The following is a 12,143-nucleotide window of genomic DNA, read 5'->3' as shown; positions in this document are numbered from 1 at the left end:
CTACAGCCTCTCTAATCACAGCAGTTTGTTCACTGTAACCAGCTGGACTGTAGTGAACAACTCCCTGACCAAACACTGAAGGTCTGCGTCTTGTTTTCTCACATTCTTCATGGTTTCAGAGGACAGAGGTGATGGAGCATGTGGTCATTGTTTAGTTAGTCATACTTTTGCATAACTGGAAGCTTGCTTGTTCCATAGCTGTAGTAAGCTACAGCTATGGAATGTCATAAATGCGTTGTTTGCAGTCAGAGGCGGCCCAAAGCTTGTTTGGGGTCCTGAAGAGAATGTGATTTTGGCGCTATAAGACCACAACCTCTGGCCACCAATGGGAGGCCTAGTGCAACTTTTAAGTTGTAAAAGCTCAACTGAACAATTACTTTAACTACACCTTGGAATGGGATTTTTCTTTACTGCACAATCCAATGCAATTTGATTCTTTCAAGGAATCAAAAACATTTTTGAAAGTCTAAAAGAAATGTCAATTCTTTGGAAAGTTTGGAAGTTGGAGATTTTTTAATTGGAACAATAAATGTACTTGTAAATTTGAAGCTGGGAGCTTCAAATTTCAAGTCTTCAAAAAGGCTTTTTAGAGCCTTTTGAAGGCTCTATAAAGCTGCTTAGATTGCACATCCCCTGGGCCGGCTTGCCTTACATTACAATTTTGTTGGAATTTACTGAAGTTCATAAAACATGCTTTCCCGTTTTTCTTTCCACTGGATCTCGCTGGAGAAAAGTATGCTTCAGAAATGTATGATTCAGCATTACTAAGTGTCTATTACGTGCAGGAGGTTTAAAAAAAAAAAAATCACCAGAGTCATGAGTTTTATGTAGATTTATTGCTAGTTTAGCAATCATGTCTCTGTTAGAAAGGGCAACCGTAAGCCTGGTTTCCCCCCCTTCAGTTCTGTTTATTTTTCAGTTTTTGTACCTTTAAAATAAATGTAAACATATTCTTGTAGTTATTTCACCTTTACAGTTGATGTGCACTGTTTTTCCTATCCTAATCTTCGCTGGTGTATCCGACGACGCATTATTAAGGAGTTATGAAACAAGTCGTGATTGCAGATTTTCTGCGTCTCTCCTAATGTGACCCCCCCCCCCCCCCCCCCCCCCCCCCCCCAATGCTTTTTCACAGTCTATCGTAGAAAGCCAGACGGGCAGCTGCTTCAGACACGGCTCAGTGGTTATCAATGGAAATTTAATTTCTGTGACAGACAGCTCAGACGTTCTGAAGGACGCTGCTGAAGATCAGCCTCCGTGTGAACAGAGTGCAAGGGGGAAAAAAGTAAAATTCCTCACTAGGTGTTCAGCATGAAAACAGAAAATTGGGCATGTAAAATGAATTAAGATTAAGATAATTCACATTAATAAAATGATAAAAATAATCACTTTAGTTAGCCTCTCAACAGTCATGAGGTTATTTCCTCTCTCTCTCTCTTTTTTACTGTTTTCTTCTATTTTCCTAACTTCCTTTATTTTTGTCTTTTATTTGTAGATCTCTGTATTCACAAAATAATAGTGCAACGAAGCTTAGCTCAACCGTAGCTAAGGCTAAGATATTCCTTTTTGTTATCAAATTGTTAGGAAAATGCAACCTGAAATGAAAATGACAAAATTATTTAGTCAATAAAACCTTGAAAAATATAGAGAAAAAGTATAGCCTTACTGCTTCTGTAGAAAACAAGAGCAGACGTAGCAGTCAGGTGTTGCTAATCAAACTAGTATTCAACTAATCTGCGAGTGAATCTTCATTTAGCTATTGGAATATTTCCAGAAAACTGGAGTTTCTCATTCCACAGCGAATAAAAAAAAAACCCCAACACCGATAAAAAACACACTTCCTCCAGCTTTCAAGACGTGGACATCCCACCAACTTCACAGGGCGCAAACAACACCGAAGAGAAACCCTAGAGCCATAGATCAGACTTTACAGCTCCCGGTTAGTGTGTAAAATGTTAAAGTTTATCACAGGACGTTTGGAAAATAACTGAACAGCCATGTCTCATTTGGAGAGGTTCCAAAGTGGAAAAGAACAACCAGCAGCAAGCATATAGCTTCAGGCCTGAAGCAGTACAGTAGAAACATTTCACAAAACACGAATGGAAGCCAAAGAAGAGATGCTAGGCCATAAAGCATGGCAACACGTTTAGAGAAGACCCAGCGCAGCATGTAAGCTCATTATGCCGAGCATTAATGCATGGTGGTGATGAAATGACATACATTGCAGTAACTGAGTTCTGAGTATTCTGCGCCACAATTTCATCCCCATAAGGCAGAATATCAGCTCCAAAGTTTGCGTCTACTTTGAGTTAAATAGCAACTAGCAACTCAAATCAACCTCATTTTTCAATTTTGCACTTAAATCAGTTTAAGCGTTCCCTTACGTAAGGAAAATTTGTCATTTTTACGACAAACCCAGGTGTTGCATCTAAGTTTACACAAATAGCACAATTAAGAAAATTATGAACACACATGTTTTCTGCTGGATCTACAGCAGCGTTTCCCAGGCCTGGTCGTCAAGGCCTGCATGACCTGACTTGCATGTTTCAGATGTTTCCCTGCCTCAACACACCCCATTCAGATGATCGCAATTCAGCAAAAGCCTGCTAATCAGCCATCAATTGAAATCATGTGTGCCGAAGCAGGGGGGAACTGCCTAAAACATGCAGGGCAGCGTGCCTTGAGGAACCAGAGTTGAAAAACACTCATCTACAGTGTATGGATTTGTGCTGGTGGTGCGTATGATTCTAAAAATACTCCAGTGATGTTCAGAGACTAGAATTGGGTGTACGAGCTTGAGTTTCTTTTGGATTTTCTCCCCTTTGTACAAGGTCAATTTTATATGTGCCAAATATACACATACCCCTGCACTTTTGGTTCATTGTCCCTTAGTAAGATGGTGCAGCAGCAAAACCATGTGCCGTTGAAAACTCTGGTATATTTCGAACTGGATATCGGACCACCCTTCTTAGAAAGAAAGGTATAGCTCAATCAAAGTGCCTGAACCCCAGTAAAAACCCCGTTTTTAAGGAAAAGCTCAAGGGTTTTGAGGTGAGGGCCATTCCAGAAGCTCATTGTTTGCCTAACAAATCTAATAGATGTTTTAGGTTGTGAGTTTGGACAACCTATAGCCGTGCCTGAGTTTCAATCAGCTAGTGGCTGATTTTAGGTGAACTTTTCTTCATCATTTTATCTTGTTTGCACAATACAGCAGTACAACTGACAGTTGTACAGACCCTATGCATGATACTACGACCACCATGCTGTGGTGTCATCCAGTCATTGTCTCTAAATCACTCGGTCTTTGTTTCGTTTGACCTTTACCCAAAAAGAATTTAGTTTGCCCCAAAAGGGGAGCGACACATTTCAGTCATCCCTGAAGGTGTTGATATAACAGCAGGAACTTTTTACTTGGTTGGCACCCTGGCAGTTAATGTTGACATTAAACTGGCTCTGGTGTGGACAGAAGTGCTTGTTTTCACATCAAATCTGCTTATTATAAAGCTTACTGAATGACCTGCCATAAGTCCTGGCCTAAAACGTTGCAGAAATTGTCGGCCGTGCCAAAAATCTTGGTGATTAGAACTATCTGTCACGAAGAGTGGTCTAACATCTAAATCAAATTACACAAGAAGCTTGTTGAAGGATGCAAAAATAGTGTAGTTTGGGTGTAATTTGTGAGGGGACATTCATCTAAATAAATTATTTATTCATGGCTGGTGATGAGTGTGAGTACTTTAGTTTCATTTTAATAGTTTGTAGACTTGTGCACACTTTCCTGTGTCTTGCATTTTCAATGTTCTAGGTGTGTAAACCTGACACCTACTGTACATACTACTCTCTGGATCTTTTCCTTGCATATGAATTTTACACAAGTTTCCGTTTATCTGTACGCTTTACATCCTCATACCAATCTGTCTAAACACCTGAGGGGAAAAAATGTCCTTCCATATAGATCGTCTTATTTTCAGGGTAATTAAACAAAGACTTCAGATCTGGTTTCTGACTTATTTTTCCTTCTGTTCTATTTAATTAGAAAAAAGAAAATGTAAAATAGAATGTGAATATTTTTATCTCTTACATACCAGAGATAAATGCAGTTGAACAGCCCAGAAAATAGATCAATTATCGAATGAAAGTGCTTACAGTTTTGCCACTGTGAATGTGAGCACAATGGCAGAGACAAAAATAACAAAACAAAACAAAACAAAAAACGTTTCACTCCAAAAGGTTAGATTAGATTAGATCAGGAGCAGAAGAAACACATTAACCGAGGCTGAAAAGCAACTTGCTGTCAAACAGGTTGGGTTTCCAGGTATCCACCGTCTCAGGAAAGGGTTGCAAGACCAGTACGTTTTCTACCTCCACATAGTTAGTTCCTCTAGAAGGGTTGGAGCCTATTAAGAATTTGATGAATTGATTATTTGCTAAGTGATAAATGTGATCCTTGATTCAAAATGATGTTGATGAGTGCAGATGGTAGATGAGCTACAGTCAAGACAGCCGCAGTGTTTGCATCGAAGGAGTGAGGAGTTCTTCTACCGCAAAATTATCGTTTATTTTAATTGAAATTAAGCTCGTATGAGGTCAACCCGGAGAACATTTCTGTGCGTCGGCGTTCATTCATTTGGAGGAGATTGTGATGCAGGAGTAGCCATGAGAGGCGTAGAAACTTCACTGAAGACTCAGAGGAAGTTAAACAAGGATCTTTGTGTTGACTGTAGGAAAGACGCTTCTGTTCATCTGTTCACTTTACATCCTCATACCAGTCTATTTAAACTCACAAAGGGACAAATATGACCCTACTGACAGCTCTAATTATCTTCACTGATGACAATTATGATTACATAAACTAATCTGTAAATTCAAAAGTCTAGGTTGCCTTTTTGTTTTCCTTTTTATTCAGTAAAAAAAGTTATTAAAATGGCATGTGAGTATTTTTAGATTTTACATACCACTTGTCATTTTGTTTTTGATGCAGTTCAGAAAAGAGCGAATTCTAGAATGAAAGTACTTTCAGTTTTGCCCTGTGAATGTGAACACAATAGCAGATGGTGAAAAACCCCAAAACAAAACTTCACTTAAAAAAATGAATTCAAAATATTAGATGAAGGAGAAAAGAAACACATTAAGCAAAGCTGGAAACATTCTGCTGTCGACCGAGTCGAGTTTACAGGTATCCATCATTACCAGATTGGATTGAAAGACAAGTAACCTTTCCACCCTCTGAAGTTCCACGAGGAAGTAAAGTCAGCCAAGATCTTCGTACTGACAGTGAGAAAGTCATTGTATTCATCTATAAATCAACCTTCTCCATTTCATTTCCAATGAAATAAAGCTTGTGTAAAAATGGACCACTTAGTGTTGTGGAAAAGTGTTTAAAACATGCAGTGTTGCATTTGAGACCACGGTGTTGAAACTCCCACCTGTCTCAAAAATACACCAGCTGCTTGTACACACACGTGTGTATTAATACACAAAAATGGATTTTATGTCATAGGACTTCCTGGTAAAACAGAGGCTGAATAAATAATAGATAATAGGAGGGATTTCAGTCTGTTCTGTTTTCTAAAATTTCACAAAGATACAGAAAAAGGTATGACGTTTTAGAATTGCTACGTGAGGAATTTTTCAGTTTTGTCACTAAAGTCACTTTCTAACTTCGACTAGTCCATGACTTGTTTGGTTAATAACTTTAGCTCTAAACTAATTTTGTATCGTTTTAGCTAAGAACCAGCTAACGCTAACCTCCTACCTGCCATTTGGATTTCTTACCAACTTGATTTCTCCATGATGATCTGCCTTCTATCAATGTTTTTGTTCTCAAGTAGCTCAATCATCATTTCTCACTGATTTCATACCAGGGCCTCTACACCACAGGTTGTGTTTAAACAACTGATACTTATCTGAACAAATGTGGCCTTCGTGAAAACTTTGGGCACATCGTGCCATACATCAGTCAGGGTAACCTGCTCGTCACGTCAGACAAAAGTCTTGCATTTGGACCTCTGTGCTGCTGCATTACATAGATTTACAGAGTAATAAATCCACGATGTGCCGTCCACTGTATTAAAATGTTTTTTTTTTACTCATAAATTTCCAGTCCAAGAACGTACTATTTTAAAAGTCTTGCATTCAGCAGACCAGCTACTTGTCTGAGACTACGAAATGTCCTAGAGGACAATGTACTCTCACTAAAAGTTACAAATATTTAGCTCAGTGTCTTTTTGAAGACACTTTAACATGCAAAAATCAAACTGATTGACGTGGGAAGTAGGGCACCATGCTCACACAGCTAAATTAAAAGATGGTAATTCTTTTTGGCTGTTGCCTAATTAAAAGCTTGTCCTAACCTGTCTGACCAGATACTACCCACTTTAACTAATCACAATAAGTTTGTTTAACAACTAAACATGTCTAGCAGGTTGTGGAGTTCTCAGAGACGGACAGCCAGTGTTTCTCATTAACTCTCTTCCCCTCCTTCCTTCAGATTATCCTATTATATGATGAGAGCCTCTCTGATGCCTGAATCCCCCTGATGCTGCCAAAATATCCCCTAACACCTACACAAAGTCGCTGAATGCAACTGCTCAAGCACACAAACGCACAGAAAAGCGGAGGATCACACATTTGATGAGCTTCTTTCTTCCCCTCACTCTTTTCCTCTCGTTTTTTTTTTTTTTTTTTTTTTGCAGCTGTGCATCATTTGAAGTAAATTGTATGAAACCTGGTATTCATAACTGCTGGCCATGATTCCACCCTGGAGTCCTACTAACATCATAATGGTTTAATCTGTGCGGTCCTGACCCGGGTCTGTTGTTCACATCTGACCTGAGTGGGAGAGAAGATGGTCATTCAGCGCACACAGCATCTGTGAGCTATTGTTTCTTTCCTATCTATCTATCTATCTATCTATCTATCTATCTATCTATCTATCTATCTATCTATCTATCTATCTATCTATCTATCTATCTATCTATCTATCTATCTATCTATCTATCTATCTATCTATCTATCTATCTATCTATCTATCTATCTATCTATCTATCTATCTATCTATCTATCTATCTATCTATCTATCTATCTATCTATCTAGCAATATAGCTAGCTAACTAGCTGTCTAATGACAAATTACTTTGCACAGGACAAGCATTGTTTGGCAAAACACAAATCTGTTATTTCGGGAAGATGTGGCAAGAGGAAAGTCATTATTGAACATTTCAGTAGAACATGGTGGTAGCATAATGTGCGGCTGCTTTTCTTAATCAGGGAAGGTGTTCAGAGTAGGTGAGAGAACGGATAGAGCTAAATTCAGGTCAGTCATAAAACCTGTAAGAATCTACAACAACAACAACAACAACAACAATAATAATAATAATAATAATAATAATAATAATAATAATAATAATAGGGTCTAGGATGAAAGTTCACCTACTGGCAGGATGACGGCCCTGAATTTTAAGCTGGACCTCACACATGTTGTAGTGGCCCAGCAAACCTCAGACCTAAATCTAATTGGGAATTTGTGGCTAAAACCCAAAAATTGTTGTTCACAGATGCTCTCCATCCAGTCTGACCGAGCTTAAGATGCGTTTGTGTTGGGAACAAGAATGGACAAAAATCGACACGTGCAAAAACCGGTCGAGAATAACTCCCAAAAGCCTCTATCTCTTTTAGACGTGCGAGTCACGGCTTAGCATCTAGGAAAGATGTCAGCTCAGTGTCAGATCCCCTCTCCAACACTCACTCATGCCACGGGACTGGAAAACGACTGCATGACGCCCGCTGAGAGTTTCTCCACACCTTTGTGCAAAGAACAACTTATAAGAAGGACCTAATTAGTCGGTGTCAAAAGTCCACCCTTATCTGGACACCTCTCTCCTGGCCAAGCGAAACCATATTTCACGTCAAAATGAGTGGCTGACATTTTCCAAACAATTCTCCCCCAGGTTCACGTAGAGCCTTGTCGCTGCGGGGATGTGAAAGAATAAAACAGAAAACACGACAACTTTGGTTAATCATTCCACAACGTCTAGGATCCAGCCCTTTCTTTGACAGATAAATATATAACCAACGGAACAAACAAAAAAAGAGTCACAGTGATGGAAAGTGTTTTTTTTTTCCTCGTGTTTTTCTCGTGTTGCTTTGCCTCCCTCTTAAAACCGGATTCTTCAGAGCCGAGTCTCTTCACAGGCAATAACAAGACTCAAACCTCCAGATATATCAAAGCTACAAGCCTCCATATCAAAAGAAAACTATAAATATAATCATTAGACTGATGATTATATGTTAACACGTACGGTGAAGGTGTATGTTTGTGCACGCACGCGCGTGAGTGAGTGTGAAGGTTAAGTGCTTGATTAAAAGAGTGTGTCAAACGTTGCACATAAGAAGGGTGGAGACTCCAGACATTGTGGAGACAGAGGTTATAAACTTGGCAACGCATTCTCTCACGAAACTCCATTGTTAGGCCACTTTTATATTTCAGATGACTAATGTTTCATGATCTGTCAGGACTCACAGTAGGCGTTAGATTTATTGCGCTTCTTGGTGGCTTGAGCTGAATTTGTTGAATTGGTAAGTTTGGGTCCCCAAACAGGGAGTTTGCTGTTTGGAGCTGATTGGGATATTTTATGCATTTAGATAAGGGTGAAAAAGCATTTCTAGGATCTTCCCGATGTCCAAATGTACTCAAACACTTGGTATTTTTTCAAGTTTTTTTCTTATTAAAATCACAAGCTTCCATGTATTTTATTGAGATTTTACACGATAGACGGCCAAAGAGTAGTGAATTGTGATCTGGAAAAGGCAAATTGCAAATACAGATTTTAAGAGTATGGGAAGATGTTTATACAGGGACCTTATAGGTTAACCTTTAGGACAAATCTTTTACATCTTCAAGGATTTTGGGAATGCCAAAAAGCTCAAACTCATTTGGCATTGGATAGTGAGAACCAACAAACATAAATGTTCAAATCTTTCCCCTGGCTTTTAAATAGCCTGGGATGTAAACTTTAACAGCTCCATTCTCACATATGAATGAATTGGGTTTTTTTTTATCCTCCATAAACTGGATTTGAGTGACTGTAGCACTTTCTTCCAGATATTTGTTATGCTTTCTGATCGCAATTAGGTGAACCAGTGTTTTACTTAGGGATGTCAAAGTGAAAGGAGAGCCTAATATTTGGCACGGCACCTTTTCGGATGTTGATTTACAAAAACGGATTTAAAAAACAATCTGTCATTTCTCTGTGATCCATCCGCAGTTGAAACCAGAAGTTTAGATACACCCAAGAAAAAGACACATGAACATTGTTTTCTCACCAACTTAAGTTAAATCAGGGTAAACTTCTCTCGTTTTAGATCACCATAGAATGACCTAAATTACTTCTATTTGCCAAATTCACAAAAGATTAAGTAAGATTAGAATATGTCACAGATTTAGTTATTTATTCGGATGTTTGCATACTTAACAACATGGGAAATCCCAGATGATCATGTCACATCTTTGGAAATGTCTCATAGTAATAATAATTCAACACTTTTGTTGGCATCCACCAATTTAACATGAAAACTGCGTGATATCCAATTAAATTCTTGTTCTTGAAAACAACAACAATATTAACAATAATGACATTTATTTTAAAAAGTAAAAAAATAAAAAAATAAAAAGTTTTCTCCTGTCTTTACACCAAAATGACAAATAATTGGTTACTGTCACAATTTAACTCATGTCAATTTTGCATTCCTGAAAAGCTTAAATTGAATTGAATGTTCGGGTTTCAACCCTGAAAAAAAGAAAGAAAAAAAAGAAAGGCTGACGTACTGAACTAAATAGTTTGTTCTTATGAAATTCCAAGAACAAGAACATAAAATCTGAGAAGGAGTGAAGAAAAACAAGTGGTTTAAAAACTCCTAAAGTGAACAGGTTACTGGAAACAAAGAACAGGTGAGAGGTGTGGCCAGCTGAGAAAACAGACTGGAGTAGCTGAAAATAACAGGTTACCGAAAAGATTTAAAAATAATAATAATAATAATAATAATCCTGCTATTCTGATGAGATTGCAGAGAGCACCAATGAAACCTCTTTTTTTAAAATCATTCCTCATCACAACGGTTCAAGCGTTCAGTGTCTGAGGGTTTTCCTATAAAACAGTCTCTTCACTTCGTTACGTTTAACGACGCAGAAAATAAATGTTTGACCCTCGTTTAATGTCTTCTGATACCAGTCAGGGCTCTTTGATTGTGTCATAGTGAAAACTTTTATGAAGTTAAAGAAAGACAGCAGAGAGAGTTAATCGCAAATGGGATTTGGTTGCAAAAAAATATTGACATCTGCTTTTTTAAGATGATGAGTCATCAGGGTTCAGACAACACATTGGTTAAAAGTCGAACGCTTTTAAAAAGAACTCGTGATTCATGCTGCTGAAATCTCTGCTTTTGGGATCTGAGACAAGTGATCGAGTCGCAGAAGTCTGGACTTTTAAAATGCTAGACTGAATATTTTTATTTATGTGTTTAGTCATTAGAAAACGTGTTCATCTTTACTGGCTTTTATGTGGATTAATTCATTTTTACACAACCTTGTTTTCTAGAAGAACATACTGTGAGCTGGGGTTATGAACTATGTCATTATACTTTTTAATGCTTTGTTCAGTGCAAAACTGCAGTGCATTAGCACATAGAGATGCTCTTGGTTTTGTATGTCTTTTCTTGTCTTTCTGAACTAAGAATCCTTTAAATAAAACAGGAATTTTCTGAACTTTACATCCTTTTCTGCCCTCTTGTCTTCATTTTGGTGAACATGATGTTCAACCCTCGCTTTTCTGAATCAGAATTTATTCTTTTTTCCACATATTTGGGATGCTGAGATTAAGAAAAAATACACCAATTATAAAGGAATTAACTCTATAATAAAGTTTAAGCATAAAGGATTAGCTTTTGACAGTTTTACAAATTAAGTGTACATGTGGTAGATGTTCTTAAAGCAGGATTTTCAATGTTTGCGTCTATTTGTAGAAAGTCAAAGTTTCAGTATCTTGACATGTTTGCTTCTTACTTCTGTACAGACTTGGTTTCTGACAGCGACCCGGTCTCTCAGTCTCCAGTTTGCCTGTTTTACTGTGAAAACCAACAGCAACCAAAGCGTCCCCAAAGCGGGACGAGGCGATTGAAGCCAGAGCTGCAGATCAATAAGGCTTGTTGTTACAGGTCTGTGTGCTGCTGCAGTCGCTTCACCTGGAGGTGACCTCCTCTGATCCGACTTCTCCTGTTTGTCGGTTCTTCTCAGGAGCTGTTTGTGGTTGTTTGAGCCCCAGAGACGAGCTGCCAGTCGGCTCCTCTGATCTTTTCATTGTGTAACTTCACCACAGGCCGCCCGGTTCTGTACAAATCATTGTGATTCTTGCTTTCAGGCATGGGAGAGTCTGCTTCAGTCCTCACCACCTCTCTCTCTCGCTCTCTCTCTGTCTCTCACACACACTTTCTCTACCACTCTCTGTTGGGGGCATGGAATAATGTTTTCTTTGAAAGCTTCTTCAGCTTTGAAGATGGAAAAACAAGACATTATTATTATTATTTTAATTTTTTTTTTGCCAAACTGCCTTTCTTTTCTGGAGGTTAAGTTATCTCCAGTTTCTAGGAGCTTCGCTGGACAGTCTGTTATTGAGCATGTCATCAATAAGGCAGGAATATAATCCAGTTACAGTCTCACTGTAATGCTCAGGCCAGTCATAATCAGTTTAACCTCAGTCGGGATCAATAGACTGACTGGGAGAAAAGAAGAGGAAATTAGGATTTGCTGCCCTCTGCCGGTCTACTTTCACATTACATACAACGATTTGCTTCAGCTCTACAGCTTTGTGAGCAAACCAGTTGCTTCCAACGCTGTAATTTAACCCTGAAAACCTTTAAATAAATAGATCAAAATGACCTGGTGAGGTTGTTTTCATGCAATATCTTAAAGACAAAGTTGCTATTATTTCGCATTTCAGCTGTTTATCTGAAAATGTGTTGTTGGCATTGCATCATTTCAATATTTTAGCTAACCTCTCATGGATTTTTCAAAAGTTAGTTTTTGGTGTTTTTACTCCAAGCTTCCATAAGTAGGTCAAATGTGACCCACGTTCAACTTCCAGTGGAAG

This window comes from Xiphophorus hellerii, chromosome 22 (assembly GCF_003331165.1).
Source record: "Xiphophorus hellerii strain 12219 chromosome 22, Xiphophorus_hellerii-4.1, whole genome shotgun sequence".
NCBI lineage: Eukaryota > Metazoa > Chordata > Actinopteri > Cyprinodontiformes > Poeciliidae > Xiphophorus > Xiphophorus hellerii.
Note: the sequence above shows the minus strand (reverse complement) of the source record.